This window comes from Lithobates pipiens, unplaced genomic scaffold (assembly GCF_037356315.1).
Source record: "Lithobates pipiens isolate NorthernLeopardFrog02 unplaced genomic scaffold, aLitPip1_a1.2 Scaffold_23, whole genome shotgun sequence".
Taxonomy (NCBI): Eukaryota; Metazoa; Chordata; class Amphibia; order Anura; family Ranidae; genus Lithobates; species Lithobates pipiens.
Genome location: NW_027507785.1, coordinates 236,252,325 through 236,266,336, shown reverse-complemented (window position 1 = coordinate 236,266,336; position 14,012 = coordinate 236,252,325). Strand labels below are relative to the sequence as shown.

Here is a 14,012-nt window from a genome sequence, read left to right as displayed (position 1 = left end):
CTGTGTGCCAACTGCATTAGGTCAGGGCTTATGTAAGTATTGCCCTCACTAAAGATGGCCACGGAGGTCATCCAGGGTTGAAATGTCCAATCAGACAGATGCTTCCCTGATGACACGCATGGAAGCTTTAGAGGAACAAAATTCCTCTTATCCTCCATTCCCTTCTGTATCATTGATGTAACCCAGTGTCACCTACAGATGGGAGGGTAAACTCCACCTGCCTACAAGCCAGTCAAGAAGCACAGAGGCTATGAAACTAACATGACAGCCATTCAACTATCATTTTCAGAAGGAGAGATTAGCAATATCACTCTCCATATATTCTCAGTTTCCGTTAATAAAAACTCCCATTTTGAACTTTAGGGTGTTTGATGATCAGCGTGATGTAGTGGATGGAGTGGCTGCAGGCACAACAATGTTTGGGTTGTCAGATCTTCCCCTCTTCTTTCACTTTGAGGAAAATGAGTGAAAGCTAACTGTTTATATATACTGTAGCAATTCAAAACTTACTCATTTTTAAACTCCTCCCAGTTTGACCCCAGTTCATAAAATTAACTGGAATACAAAGAATGTTCTTTAAGAAGAGCTTCAGAGTCAGCCAAAACTGCAATACACACTAGCATGGCCATGCAAATACAGTTTTGTAAAGGATTGTGTCCTAATCCAAAATATGACTCTCCTGGCAAACCAACCATAACACATGCTGGTTGAGGGGCAGCCACAAAGGGAAAACATTTTTTGTATTCCAATACCTTTGTTACAAAGATCATGTCCTGTTGCTGATACAGTCCATATACTTGCTATTTGGACAACACAACCTAGTAGCAGAAGGGGAGAAGCCAGATAAATTCATAATGGAAGGATGGAAAAGGTTGCAGAATTTTAAGCAGGTCTATACTGTTTTTTTTCTGTATTTCAGTAACCATTAAAGCCATGTGGACTACAAATGTTGCCAATATATTTGGAAAATTCGTTGGGATCATAGGAGGAAACCAAGGTATATTTTTTCAGATATCACAGAATATACTTAAAAGTATTTTTTAACCACTAATGCCACCCACACACGACCAGACTTTTCTGGCGGAAATGAATGGACTTGCCCACACAAGAAGTAAAGTCCATTAATTTTGAACGTGGCTCCAGGTAGCCGGGACTAGCGAAGGAAATGAATGTCGCCGCCTCCATCGGCGAGATTGACACCTCGCTAGCCCCGTCACCTGGTATGCATTTAAAGGGGAACCACTACTCCAAAAAAAACGCTTGGGGTCCCCCCAAAGTCCATAGCAGACCCTTATCCAAGCACGCAGCCGGACAGTCAGCTCCGTTGGTCTTCTCTTCTTCCGTCTTGTGGGGTCTTCTCGCCGGACTCCTCCGCTATCTTCTGCTCTTTTGCTAGCTCTTTAACTAGCGGAGGAGCCCAGGGTTGTCGGGAAGAGGCCCTTGTCCTCATCAACATGGGGACAAGGTGCTTTGGGGTGGGGGGCCGCAGGGGCCCCATTCCCCAAAGCACCTCCCATGCTGAGGGCACGCGATCTGGTACAGCTCAGGAGCGGGGGCGCTGGAGATGGTGCCACAGTGAAGCTCAGCCCCCCTCCTTTGTCCTCAGCCACCGCCAGGCCAATTGCAAAGTGCAGCGTGCTTTGCGCATGTGCAGTAAGGAACTAGCTGTGAAGCCAAAAGGCTTTGCTGCCGGATTCCCTTACCAGATGGCAGCTGCACCCGAGAGCCAAAGATCGGCTGGGGTACCGACATAATGGGCTCCCTGGACAGGTAAGTGTCCATATAGAAAAAGTCCATAGCTGCGGTATTTGTAGCTGCTGACTTTGAATTTTTCGTGGGGTGGTGGGTAGACCTCCACTTTAAGAAGAAAACAAATCCTGCATGCGCACTTAGTAAATACAGCTGCCAGTAGATACAAATTTTATGAATGATATATAGAAACAAGATTTTTCAACTGGAATCCCAGGAAAAACAAAAGTTAACCCTTTCTGTGGGTCCCCCTCTGCACTGCATGGGTTAAATTTTGTCTAGGGTGAGAGGAATAAGAAGATATACTTTCTTGCTCTTGCTCAATGTTCCCAAGTTTTTATATGACCGCAGACAAGTTGGCTTTATTGTGTGCTGTTGGACATTGGTGATATGTACTCGGAGACAATATGGCTGGTGGTAAAGCTGGTAAAGACTCTGGCAAAGCCAAGGTGGATTCTGTTTCACATTCTGCTAAAGCTGGTTTACAGTTTCCAGTTGGTCGTATCCATCGAATTATGAAGAACCGAACAACCAGTCATGGACGTGTGGGTGGAACTGCTGCAGAGTACACAGCAGCCATTTTGGAATATCTTACTGCTGAGGTGCTTGAGTTGGCAGGGAATGCTTCTAAAGATCTGAAAGTGAAGCGTATTATACCTCGTCACTTGCAGCTTGCCATCAGAGGTGATGAAAAATTGGATGCCCTCATAAAGGTCACAATTGCTGGTGGTGGTGTTATTCCTCACATTCACAAGTCTCTGATTGGAAAGAAAGAACAACAGAAAGCTGTATAAGTAACCTTCGCCCAACAATGGACCATGGCCCAGCATCATACTTTGTATTGCTGCTTATCGGTGTTACAGTACCCTGGTTTCTGGAACGGGATTGTAGCCACTTTCCTAGTTTTGGCTTCAAAGATGGCAGTCTTGAACGAACACTGATGCTGGTTTTAACTCTTAGTTTAAAAAAAAAAAAGAGGATGTGTATTCTTTTTGTACAAGACAAACAGAAATGATTATATTAATTGAACATATGTTAAATAAATCATTTTTGGCGACATAAAAAAAAAATATATACTATAGCAGAGAATGGTGTTGCGCTGTTTAGAGGGGATAGATCTACTAAACAATAAAAAAAGGGGGGGGGGGGTAAGGTGCGCTATGGACGGTTTTTAGATCTACTAAAAAACAGTAATATGCAATTTATCTTATGTAAATAAACCATAAATAAATCTACCATAAAAATGTGTAAAGCCAAAAGTGTACAAACCAACATCAATTAGAAAATTTAAGATAACCGATGGTGATAATCTTCAATCCTAAAGTGAATAGATACTATAGGCAATGATCCTTATATCTATCTGGTGATATTAAAGTGCTCCGTGCAAAACTAAGCCGATGTAATAATATCATAAACAGGAATATAAGATGTGCAAGTCTCCTTCTGATACAGTGCTAGATATTGCTACATATATCTCAAAGTGCTCATGTGCAAAGTATGTGAAAAAAAAAGGGGGGGATGGATGAGGTGTCACGTGGTTGTGACGTCACGCGTAGGGACGGGATAGGCGTTCTAAACTGATACAGGCAATACGAGCTCGGCACTCGTCGGAGATAGGCACTGCTGGTTTGTTTTTATGTGAGTACCTTTTTATTAATAATCGCATTTGTGGATCTAAAACATACTACACCATGTGGCACTCCTCCTTCCTTTGAGCTGTTCCTACTGCTGCTTAGAAACAAAGACAGGCTATAGCCCACCCTGAGGGTCCAGGTTTTCATTACCAAGGACAAGGAGAAGAAAAAGAAGGGGAATAGCCAGTATACTTATATGCCGTTACCTCTTTATCGCAAGGTAAGGGGCCATTGCTTACTGGTGTGGTGTGGCACGAAGAGGAAAAGGACAAGGTTGCACAAGTGGAATATTTGGCACATCAAACAATTTTGCACTTGAAAGCACTTTAACTTTTATAGGTTGTTTTGCACATATGGAAATTTGGTTCATATGAGAATTAGTGGCAGATATATGTATTGATCCTGCATCCTGGAAATTTTTCCCAAATACAAACTATAAGCATCACTGAATTACCATATCAATTGGTGGATATATATGGACTAAATATTACTTGGCATGGTTGTTTGATTTTTATACTGTATATATATATATTGGTTCTTAGATATATATATATATATATATATATATATATATATATATATATATATATATATATATATATATACTCTGTAGCATTTTGTTTTTTTCACATACTTTGCACATGAGCACTTTGAGATATATGTAGCAATATCTAGCACTGTATCAGAAGGAGACTTGCACATCTTATATTCCTGTTTATGATATTATTACATCGGCTTTGTTTTGCACGGAGCACTTTAATATCACCAGATAGATATAAGGATTATTGCCTATAGTATCTATTCACTTTAGGATGGAAGATTATCACCATCAGTTATCTTAAATTTTTTGGTTCATATGAGGATTAGTGGCAGATATATGTATTGATCCTGCATCCTGGAAAATTTTTCCCAAATACAAACTATAAACATCACTGGATTACCATATCAATTGGTGGATATATATGGACTAAATATTACTTCATATGATTGTTTGATATATATATATATATATATATATATATATATATATATATATATATATATATATATATATATATATATATATATATATATATATATATTGTAACCTGGGGGACAGGTAGCAGGTACAAAGTTCCCTGGAATGAGCAGTTCCCAGGCACAGATACCAAATCCAGAGATGAAGTGACAAACAGTGCTGTGTTTATTTGTGTTATATACAAGTCCAAATACAGGTGCTGTACAATGTTCCAGAAAACAAAATAAAGGGCAAAGTAGCAAAACACAAATCCTAGCCGTGTCACGGCTCTAACTATACAATCTGCAGGCCCTCACTACCAGGCTGAACAAGCCTAACACTCGTCAGTCTCTACAAAAACTACTTAACAGCTTTTACCAACCTTACTCTCTTCACAGACCAACTTTGTGTGTATGTCCCAGGCAGAGAGCAATGGTTGTCTGCTCAGGTGAGCTTAAATTAGCCTGGGCAAGAGGACCAAGACCCGAACTGGACCATGGATCACAGATTTCTAAATGTGTACGAGAGGAGCCTGGGAGACGTATAAACCCTGAACGGGACTTTTCCTGGCTCTCTCTGGGATGCTCTGCTACATATCCTCCCCCCTTGTTTCAACCCCAGGGTTGGAACACCTGTGGCCCAACAGGAGTGAACACGGGACAGGGCATCTACATTCCCCATCTCAACACCTGGCCTGTGTTTTACGGTGAAGGAGTAATCCTGTAGAGCCAAAAACCACCGGTTCACCCGTCTATTAGTCTCCTTCTTTTGGGCCATCCATTTCAGGGGAGCATGGTCAGTTACTAACTCAAACTGGCACCCTAACAAATAGTATCTGAGCGCATCCACGGCCCACTTTATGGCTAAACATTCCTTTTCAATGACTGCATACTTTTTCTCATGGTCATTGAGCTTTCTGCTTAGGTATACCACAGGGTGTTCTTCCCCATTGTGTACCTGCGATAGTACTGCCCCGATATCAACATCAAACGCATCCATCAGAACCAAAAAATCTTTGGAGAAATCGGGGGAGTATAGTACTGGCTGTGCACAAAGAGCCTTCTTCAGGACTTGGAAAGACTCCTCTGCTACTGAGGACCATTTCACCATTACAGAGTCTTTACCTTTCATCAGGTCTGTCAGAGGGGCAGCTATAGTTGCAAAATTTGGAATAAATCTTCTATAATACCCCGCAATGCCAAGAAAGGCCCTGACCTGCTTCTTGTTTGCAGGACGTGGCCACTCCTGGATGGCTTCTATTTTACTCACTTGAGGTTTTATGACACCACGGCCAATAGTGTATCCCAAATACTTGGCTTCCTCTAGACCAATGGCACATTTTTTTGGATTTGCTGTAAAACCTTCTTTGAACAGAGAATCAAGGACAGCCTGGACACGAGGCAAGTGAGACTCCCAGTCAGTGCTATATATGACTATGTCATCTAAATAGGCTGCTGCATATCGGTGGGGTCTTAGGGTCCTATCCATGGCCCTCTGAAATGTTACGGGGGCATTTTGCAACCCAAAAGGCATTTTTTTATATTGAAATGAACCCTCTGGGATCACAAATGCAGTCTTCTCTTTGGCACTACCAGTCAGGGGTATTTGCCAATACCCTTTTGTCAAGTCCAAAGTGGTAATATAGCGAGTTTTGCCAAGTTGGTCTATAAGTTCGTCTACTCTGGGCATTGGGTATGTGTCAAACTTTGTCACTGCATTAAGCTTCCTGAAGTCATTACAGAACCTCCAAGTGCCATCCGGTTTTGGGACTAACACGGTGGGGCTAGACCAGTCACTATTGGATTCATCAATAACACCTAGCTCCAACATTCTTTTAACTTCATTGCTGATTAGTGATGGCCGAACTTCCGACAGGACGTTTTGCAAACGCGGCCGATAGTTCGCGAACCGTAACATTCGCGGCAGGCCCCAATGACTTCAATGGGAGATGAACTTTGCAAACCTACAGGTCAAATTTGCAGCCACAAAATAATTACTAGCTGTGCAAACATAGTCCCACCACATGGCCAATGACATAACACATGTATGAGGTGAATCTGGGATCAACAACTACAAGCATTCTTTTTTTATATGTGAAATTGTTGTGACAATTCAGGACTGTGGAGCGCATGAAGGCAATGGAGGAGAGGGAAGGTCAGGATAGGCAAAGAAGAGGGTGCAGGAGATGATCACCAGCAGCGTGACATACAGCAATGACACCTGCACCATGATAGAGTCATCTGACACCAGCACCATGATAGAGAGCACTGACATCAGCAGCGTGACATACAGCAATGACACCTGGCGTGAGCTTGGGGTGATGGAAGGTGGAGTGGAGGACAATTGTGAGGAGAGAGGAGAAGGAGAAGTAGAAGACGAGGCTGGACGGTGAGAGCCTGGAGTGTGGCTTTGTGTGTTCCATTGCTCCCACTGGGCTCGGTGATGGCTGCTCATGTGCCTTCTTAAGGCGGTCGTCCCTAGGTGAGTGTTGGGCTTACCACGACTAATGCGTTGACTGCAAAGATTGCAGATGGCAGTAGTGCACCTCAACCCTATGTATTGTGGACCTATACCAGTCCTTAAGGAATAGCAGACTGTACCTTACTCAACCCTATGTACTGTAGTACACTAGACCTTACCAGTCCTTATAAGGACTTTTGTGGAACAAGTAGGTTGTGAATGATTAGCAGACTGTACCTCAGTCCCTATACTGATAAAGGACTACTGCAGCAGTAGGGCAGCAGTCAGCAGTAGTGCACCTCAACCCTATGTATTGTGGACCTATACCAGTCCTTACGGAATAGCAGACTGTACTACACTCAACCCTATGTACTGTAGTACCCTATACCTTACCAGTCCTTATAAGGACTTTTGTGGAACAAGTAGGTTGTGAATGATTAGCAGACTGTACCTCAGTCCCTATACTGATAAAGGACTACTGCAGCAGAAGGGCAGCAGTCAAGTATAATATTCTTTCTATATTTGGAAGAAAGAATATTATACGTGTACAAGCCTATTACCATACCAGTCCTGAAAAGAACCTTTGTGGACCTAATAGTAACAGCTACTGATTAAACTGACTGTCCCTCACTGCCTCACACACAGCTTCCTGCCTGTCCCTATTTAAACTGACAAAACAGAGGCTGCTGGAACAATAACTTGAATAGCACTTTTGTGGACCTAATAGTAACAGCTAATGATTAAACTGACTGTCCCTGCAGCACACAGCGTCCTGTCCCTTTCTCTACACTGACAAAAGACACTCAGGCTGCTGCAACAATGACTTGAATAGCAGTGCCTCAAACCTATATCCTGAACTACACCTAACACCTATACCATGATACCAGTCCTTAAAAGAACTTTTGTGGACCTAATAGATAGCGATTTGGGTCACTGAAGTCTCTCCCTGCTCCACACAGCAACCTCTCCCTATAGTGACAGAAGAAAGAATGTAAAATGGCCGCCGGATCGGGTCTATTTATAAGTTCGGGGGAATGTCCAAGTGTCCATGTGCTGTAATGTCTCAATTGGCTGTCCTGTACCCCATGATGGATGTGTCATCATAGGTCAAAGTTCTTTTACACAGTAAACACGGAAGTCCGCCGGGCGAACGGCGGCAATAGTCCGCCGATCGGGCTGATGGCGAACAGCCAAAATTCGCCGCAAAACGACCGCCGGGCGAACCGTTCGGCCATCCCTTTTGCTGATGTCTTTTCTCCTTGCTACAGGAATTCTGTATGGTTTGAGCTTGACACGTACCCAAGGTTCAGTAACAATATCATGCTGAACTGCTGAAGTCATGCCAGGTAACTCTGAAAATTTCTCTCTATTCCTTATCAGGAACTCTCTAGCTTCCCGTTTTTGTGAAGATGACAAGGTATCTGGAATTGTGACCTCAGGGATCAGAGGGGACTCAGTACCCTTAGGCGTTACCGGGAGGGATCTTGCAGTTAACGCCAGTCTATCCTTCCAGGGCTTTAACAGGTTTACATGGTAAACCTACTCGGGCTTCCTTTTTCCTGGGTGATACACCTTCTAGTTGACTTCCCCAACTCTTTCAATTACTTCAAAGGGACCCTGCCACTTAGCCAGGAACTTGCTCTCAACAGTAGGAACCAACACCAGGACCCTGTCACCAGGTAAGAAAACCCGGAGTTGGGCCCCCCTGTTGTATATTCTCTGTTGGGCTGCCTGGGCCGGCAGTAAGTGTTCTTTTACCATCGGCATGATTGCTGCAATCCTCTCCTGCATTTGAGCGATGTGCTCAATGACACTTTTATGGGGTGTCTGCTCCCCCTCCCAAGTCTCCTTGGCTATGTCTAAAAGTCCCTGAGGGTGTCCCATAAAGCAACTCAAATGGAGAATACCCTGTAGAGGACTGGGGAACCTCCCTGATGGCAAACATCAAGTATGGTATCAGGAAGTCCCAGTTTTTCCCATCCTTGTCAACAACTTTTTTAACATGCTCTTTAACGTCTTATTGAAGCGTTCCACCAAGCCATCCGTTTGAGGATGGTACACTGAGGTTCGCAACTGTGTCACCTTAAACAACTTGCACAGCTCCCTAGTTATTCGCGACATAAATGGGGTGCCCTGGTATGTAAGGACTTCTTTAGGGATGCCCACCCGACTGAACACCATAAACAATGGCAATGTTTTTAGCAGAAGCGGTGCATAAGGGAACCGCTTCAGGGAAACGGGTAGCATAATCCATGATTACTAGGATATGCTGATGACCCCGGGCAGACTTGGGGAGTGGACCCACAAGGTCCATGGCAATCCTCTCAAAGGGCACTTCAATAATAGGTAATGACACTAAAGGACTTCGGAAGTGGGGTAGTGGGGCTGACATCTGACACACTGGACATGATTGACAATAATTCTTAATATCTTTCTGTACCCCAGGCCAGTAAAACCTAAGCAACACCCTTTCAGTAGTTTTTTCAACCCTTAAATGGCCTCCTAGCAAGTGCCCATGGGCAAGTTCCAACACCACCCGTCTGTATGGCTTAGGGACCACCAACTGTTCAACCCCTTCATCATTCATTTTACATACACGATACAGTAAATCCTCATTGCTGCTGAAATAAGGAAAACAGGGCCTGTCCCCTGGTTCGACAGGTACCTCATTAATCACTATTACATTTTCCCAGGCCCTGGCAAGGGTCTGGTCTTTTCTTTGCTCAGTACCAAAATTTTCTTTGTGCACATTAGGGTCAGCAAACTCCAACGTAGGCTCAGATTCAGCAGACGGCTGTCCAGCTCTACTGGTGGTGGGGACTTCCTCAGACTCCTCCAGTTCTCCTGCCATAACCAATAGAGGAAAACCTGGGGAGTCCTGAGAGGAATCCCCTGTACCCACCTTGTCAGTAGTGGCCAGGAGTTCTGGCTCTGCCACTGAGTCAGGCACTGCGACCGGGTCGGGACGATCCCACAGTTCCCAAAACTTAGGGAAGTCCCTACCAATGATGGCCCTGTGCACCAAGTTGGGGACAAGTCCAACCTGATGGGCCACCATACCTAAGGCAGTTTTAAACCTAACAGTGGTTATAGGGTACTTCCTGGTATCCCCATGAATACAGGTCACAGCAATTTTTTTAGCACGACAATTTACAGGTTCAATCATTTCAGCTGTAACCAAAGTAACTAGACTTCCAGAGTCCAGCAAGGCTGTAACAGGCTTATCAATAACAGTCATTTGGCACATTGGTTTTCCCACATTTGGCGCTGCATCGCATGAAACAGCTGCAAACATAGACTGTCTCCTAATGGAAAAATTGCACTGCATCGGTTCATCTGTCAATGGACAGTTTGCTGCAACATGTCCCAGTTCTTGGCAACGAAAACACCTGACGTTTCCCCAATTTGGTTTGCTGACAGGCAATGGCTTCCCTTGTTTGGGACGCCAAACTTCAGTCCTGGCAACAAAATTCCTCCCCCCTATTTCCTTGCCATCTTTACCACCCACTTCCCCTGGAACAGTCTTACCGATTGCCTGGGGAGACCGTGGCTTTGGGTGGAAAGTCCGTTCAGTTGTAGCGGTGGTGACCAGGTTTTCTGCAGCAAAGTACCTTTAATCGCAGCATTAATTGAAGCATTTGTTTGCTCCTGTACAGCACTAATCTGTTGGAACAGCACCTTGGTTTGCTCCTGTGCGATAGCATTAGCTTGCTGTTGTGCAGCATTGGCTTGCTGTAGTGCAGCATTTGTTTTCTGCTGTGCAGCGTTTGCTTGCTGTTGTGCAGCGTTGAGTACAGCGTTTGTTTTCTGCTGTGCAGCGTTGGCTTGCCATAGTTCAGCATTTGTTTGCTGTTGTGTAGCGTTGGATATCATCAATTGTTTTAGGATTTCCTCCATGTTTAGTCACTCTAGGTACTGGCCTTTTAAGTAGTAACTTACTACAGCTGGTCGCAGCCTCCACCATATGTAACCTGGGGGACAGGTAGCAGGTACAAAGTTCCCTGGGATGAGCAGTTCTCAGGCACAGATACCAAATCCAGAGATGAAGTGACAAACAGTGCTGTGTTTATTTGTGTTATATACAAGTCCAAATACAGGTGCTGTACAGTGTTCCAGAAAACAAAATAAAGGGCAAGGAAGCAAAACACAAATCCTAGCCGTGTCACAGCTCTAACTATACAATCTGCAGGCCCTCACTACCAGGCTGAACAAGCCTAACACTTGTCAGTCTCTACAAAAACTGCTTAACAGCTTTTAGCAACCTTAGCTGAGCTTAAATTAGCCTGGGCAAGAGGACCAAGACCTGAACTGGACCATGGATCACAGATTTCTAAATGTGTACGAGAGGAGCCTGGGAGACATATAAACCCCGAACAGGACTTTTCCTGGCTCTCTCTGGGACTCTCTACTACAATATATATATATATTGGTTTTTATATATATATATATATATATATATATATACTCTGTAGCTTTCTTTTCACATTCAGATATATAAGATATACATTGAGATATATGTAGCAATATCTAGCACTGTATCAGAAGGAGACTTGCACATCTTATATTCCTGTTTTTGATATTATTACATCGGCTTTGTTTTGCACGGAGCACTTTAATATCACCAGATAGATATAAGGATTATTGCCTATAGTATCTATTCACTTTGAGATGGAAGATTATCACCATCAGTTATCTTAAATTTTCTAATTGATGTTGGTTTGTACACTTTTGGCTTTACACATTTTTATGGTAGATTTATTTATGGTTTATTTACATAAGATAAATTGCATATTACTGTTTTTTAGTAGATCTATCCCCTCTAAGCAGTGCAACACCATTCTCTGCTATAGTATACATTTTGTGGACACGGTTTGACCCACACAGGTTTTTGCTGCAGCTTCACCTTTACTACCCTTATCCTCTCCTTTCCCTCCCTTTCCTCTTATTACCTCTCCCCTCTCAATTCCCCCTTCCCCCTCCTGTATTCACATATTATTTCATCACACAGTAGTGTGAGAATAACTTGGAAATAAAAAAAAAAAATACTTTCTTGCTCCTAAAGGCTTCCACGCCCCCACATGATTAATTTCTTTGCCATTTCTCTTCACCGCTAGGTCAGTTAGAGTCTATCTGGTGTCATCACAGACAATGCAGGACCAGCGGTTTTGCAATAATGTGAAGATATCAAGGGCTCTACCCACATCCTGGAGCATTGGCTAGCAGAGAAATGTGCTGACTGCATGAAGAACAAGGAATAGGGTAAAAATATCTGCTTATTCCTCTACCCTTAGACAAAACATGCATTTAACCCTTGCAGTGCAGAGGGCAACCCCATTTTGTTGTTTTCCCTGGAGTTCCACTTTAAATCAAATGCAGTAAGTTTATCCTGTTAATGTGTATTATGAAAACATAGACATTACATATTAAAGCAATATGCTTGTAATTTAAATATCTGTATTAATTTATTCTTCTGTGGTATGTTGACATAAAATGACATGACATTAAATGGATCATTTAAGCTTTTTAGACATAAAAGAAAATATTACCTATATTATTGATGCCTCTGTAATTATTGCAACTTTGTATTTAGAGTTATACATGTTAGAGAAGTCACAACCTTTAAAATAGAAGGAGTCCTTTATCAACAATCTTTAGTCCTGGTATTATAAATATCTCATAGGAAGTGTAACACAATGGAAACTTACCTAATAAGAAAGACATCAGCTTTTTGCTGAAACATAGAGGATGTGAATTGGCATGTAAGGAGCCCATTGGGGAAATTAATGTCAGAGGCCTATTCTCTATTACATTCTGTCATTGCATTTTTCTACCTCTGTCTGTCTTCTCTTCTCTCAAGCTAAGTAAATGCATAAAATTGCCTGTTTCCCTCTGAACATTGCTTCAGCTTCATTAGTTTGGATTCGGTTAACAGACTTCTTCTTTCTATCAGGGCTCAGGCTCTCCTGATTACAAAATCATTGTCCGTACCTCCAGGCTACTTAGGAGAACAATGTTAACAGAGCATTTCTAGGCAACTTAAGCTCCTTTAAAGGGTTGCCGCTATCCAGTTCTTCTATAACTTAATGCAAAGCTCAATGGTTTGAAACGTGTGATGCTACATGAATCCCACATATAATGTGGAGTGAGATGCTCCATGTGAATTCAGATTCCTCTCAGCTAAGCTTCTGGTTACAAATGAAACACTTGTAACTTACAGTTTAAACCTCCCACTGATGGAAATCTCCTGAATTTGAGCGTAGCCATTTTAAAGCATTTTTGTAATCTTAACAATGTCCTGATATATGTCTGGGCTGTTGCAAATCTGGTTTTCTGTGGACAGCTTAATAGAACCTATGCTGCTCCTGCCTTCTTTTACAATAATGCCAGTCTAGTGGAATGTTAGTAACAGATTACATTTATCTATCTATTTATCTATCTATCTATCTATCTATCTATCTATCTATCTATCTATCTATCTATCTAAAATGTATTTATTTTTATGCATCAATTTTTGTAGCAAAGTGGCTCTATGGTACTTAATGTATATAATTTAATAGATTAAGCGTATCCACAAAAGTCAAAATTTGATGTCTTGGTGTATAATATCTATATCAAATTTTTTTTGGTAATGGCAGCGATTGGTGACTTATGATGGGACTGCGCAGTGTGCAATCTGACACTAAGTGATACTGGGTGGGAGCTGGCTGACACTGACATCACCAGTGACACTAATACAGGGACCAGTGCTAATACTATGCCTGGAAAGGGGTTAACATCTAGGGGCAATGAAAGATTTAATTGTGTGCCTAACATATATATTGTGTGCAATATGTGCTGCTTTTACTAATAGATGTGGCTGATTTTTCTCCCTGCAGGGAGAAAAACATATACAAATAAAGAAAGTTGCACTACGGACTGCTCTGTGGGTAACTTAAACAAAGATGAGTAAAAAATGAGCAAAAAGTAAATTAAGGTGGGCTAAAGCTGCCTCTACCTAGAAACCTCCACCCCAAGGAATGGGGGGGGGGGGGGTGGGGGTGTTGAATTTAGAAGTGTGAATAATAGGTTATGGCGCTAAACCCAAAATATTGTATACCTGGTATATTATAGCCTGTCTATGACAAGAAACTAAAACTAGTTTATGTAGTGATCTGTGTGCAAAACATATTATT

At 42.5% G+C, this 14,012-nt stretch overlaps 1 pseudogene; it reads left to right on the top strand.

Annotated features, from left to right (window-relative positions):
• The first annotated feature begins 2,123 nt into the window (after positions 1-2,123).
• LOC143927026 (histone H2A.Z-like pseudogene) lies at positions 2,124-2,727 on the top strand (annotated as a pseudogene).
• Positions 2,728-14,012: the final 11,285 nt, after the last annotated feature.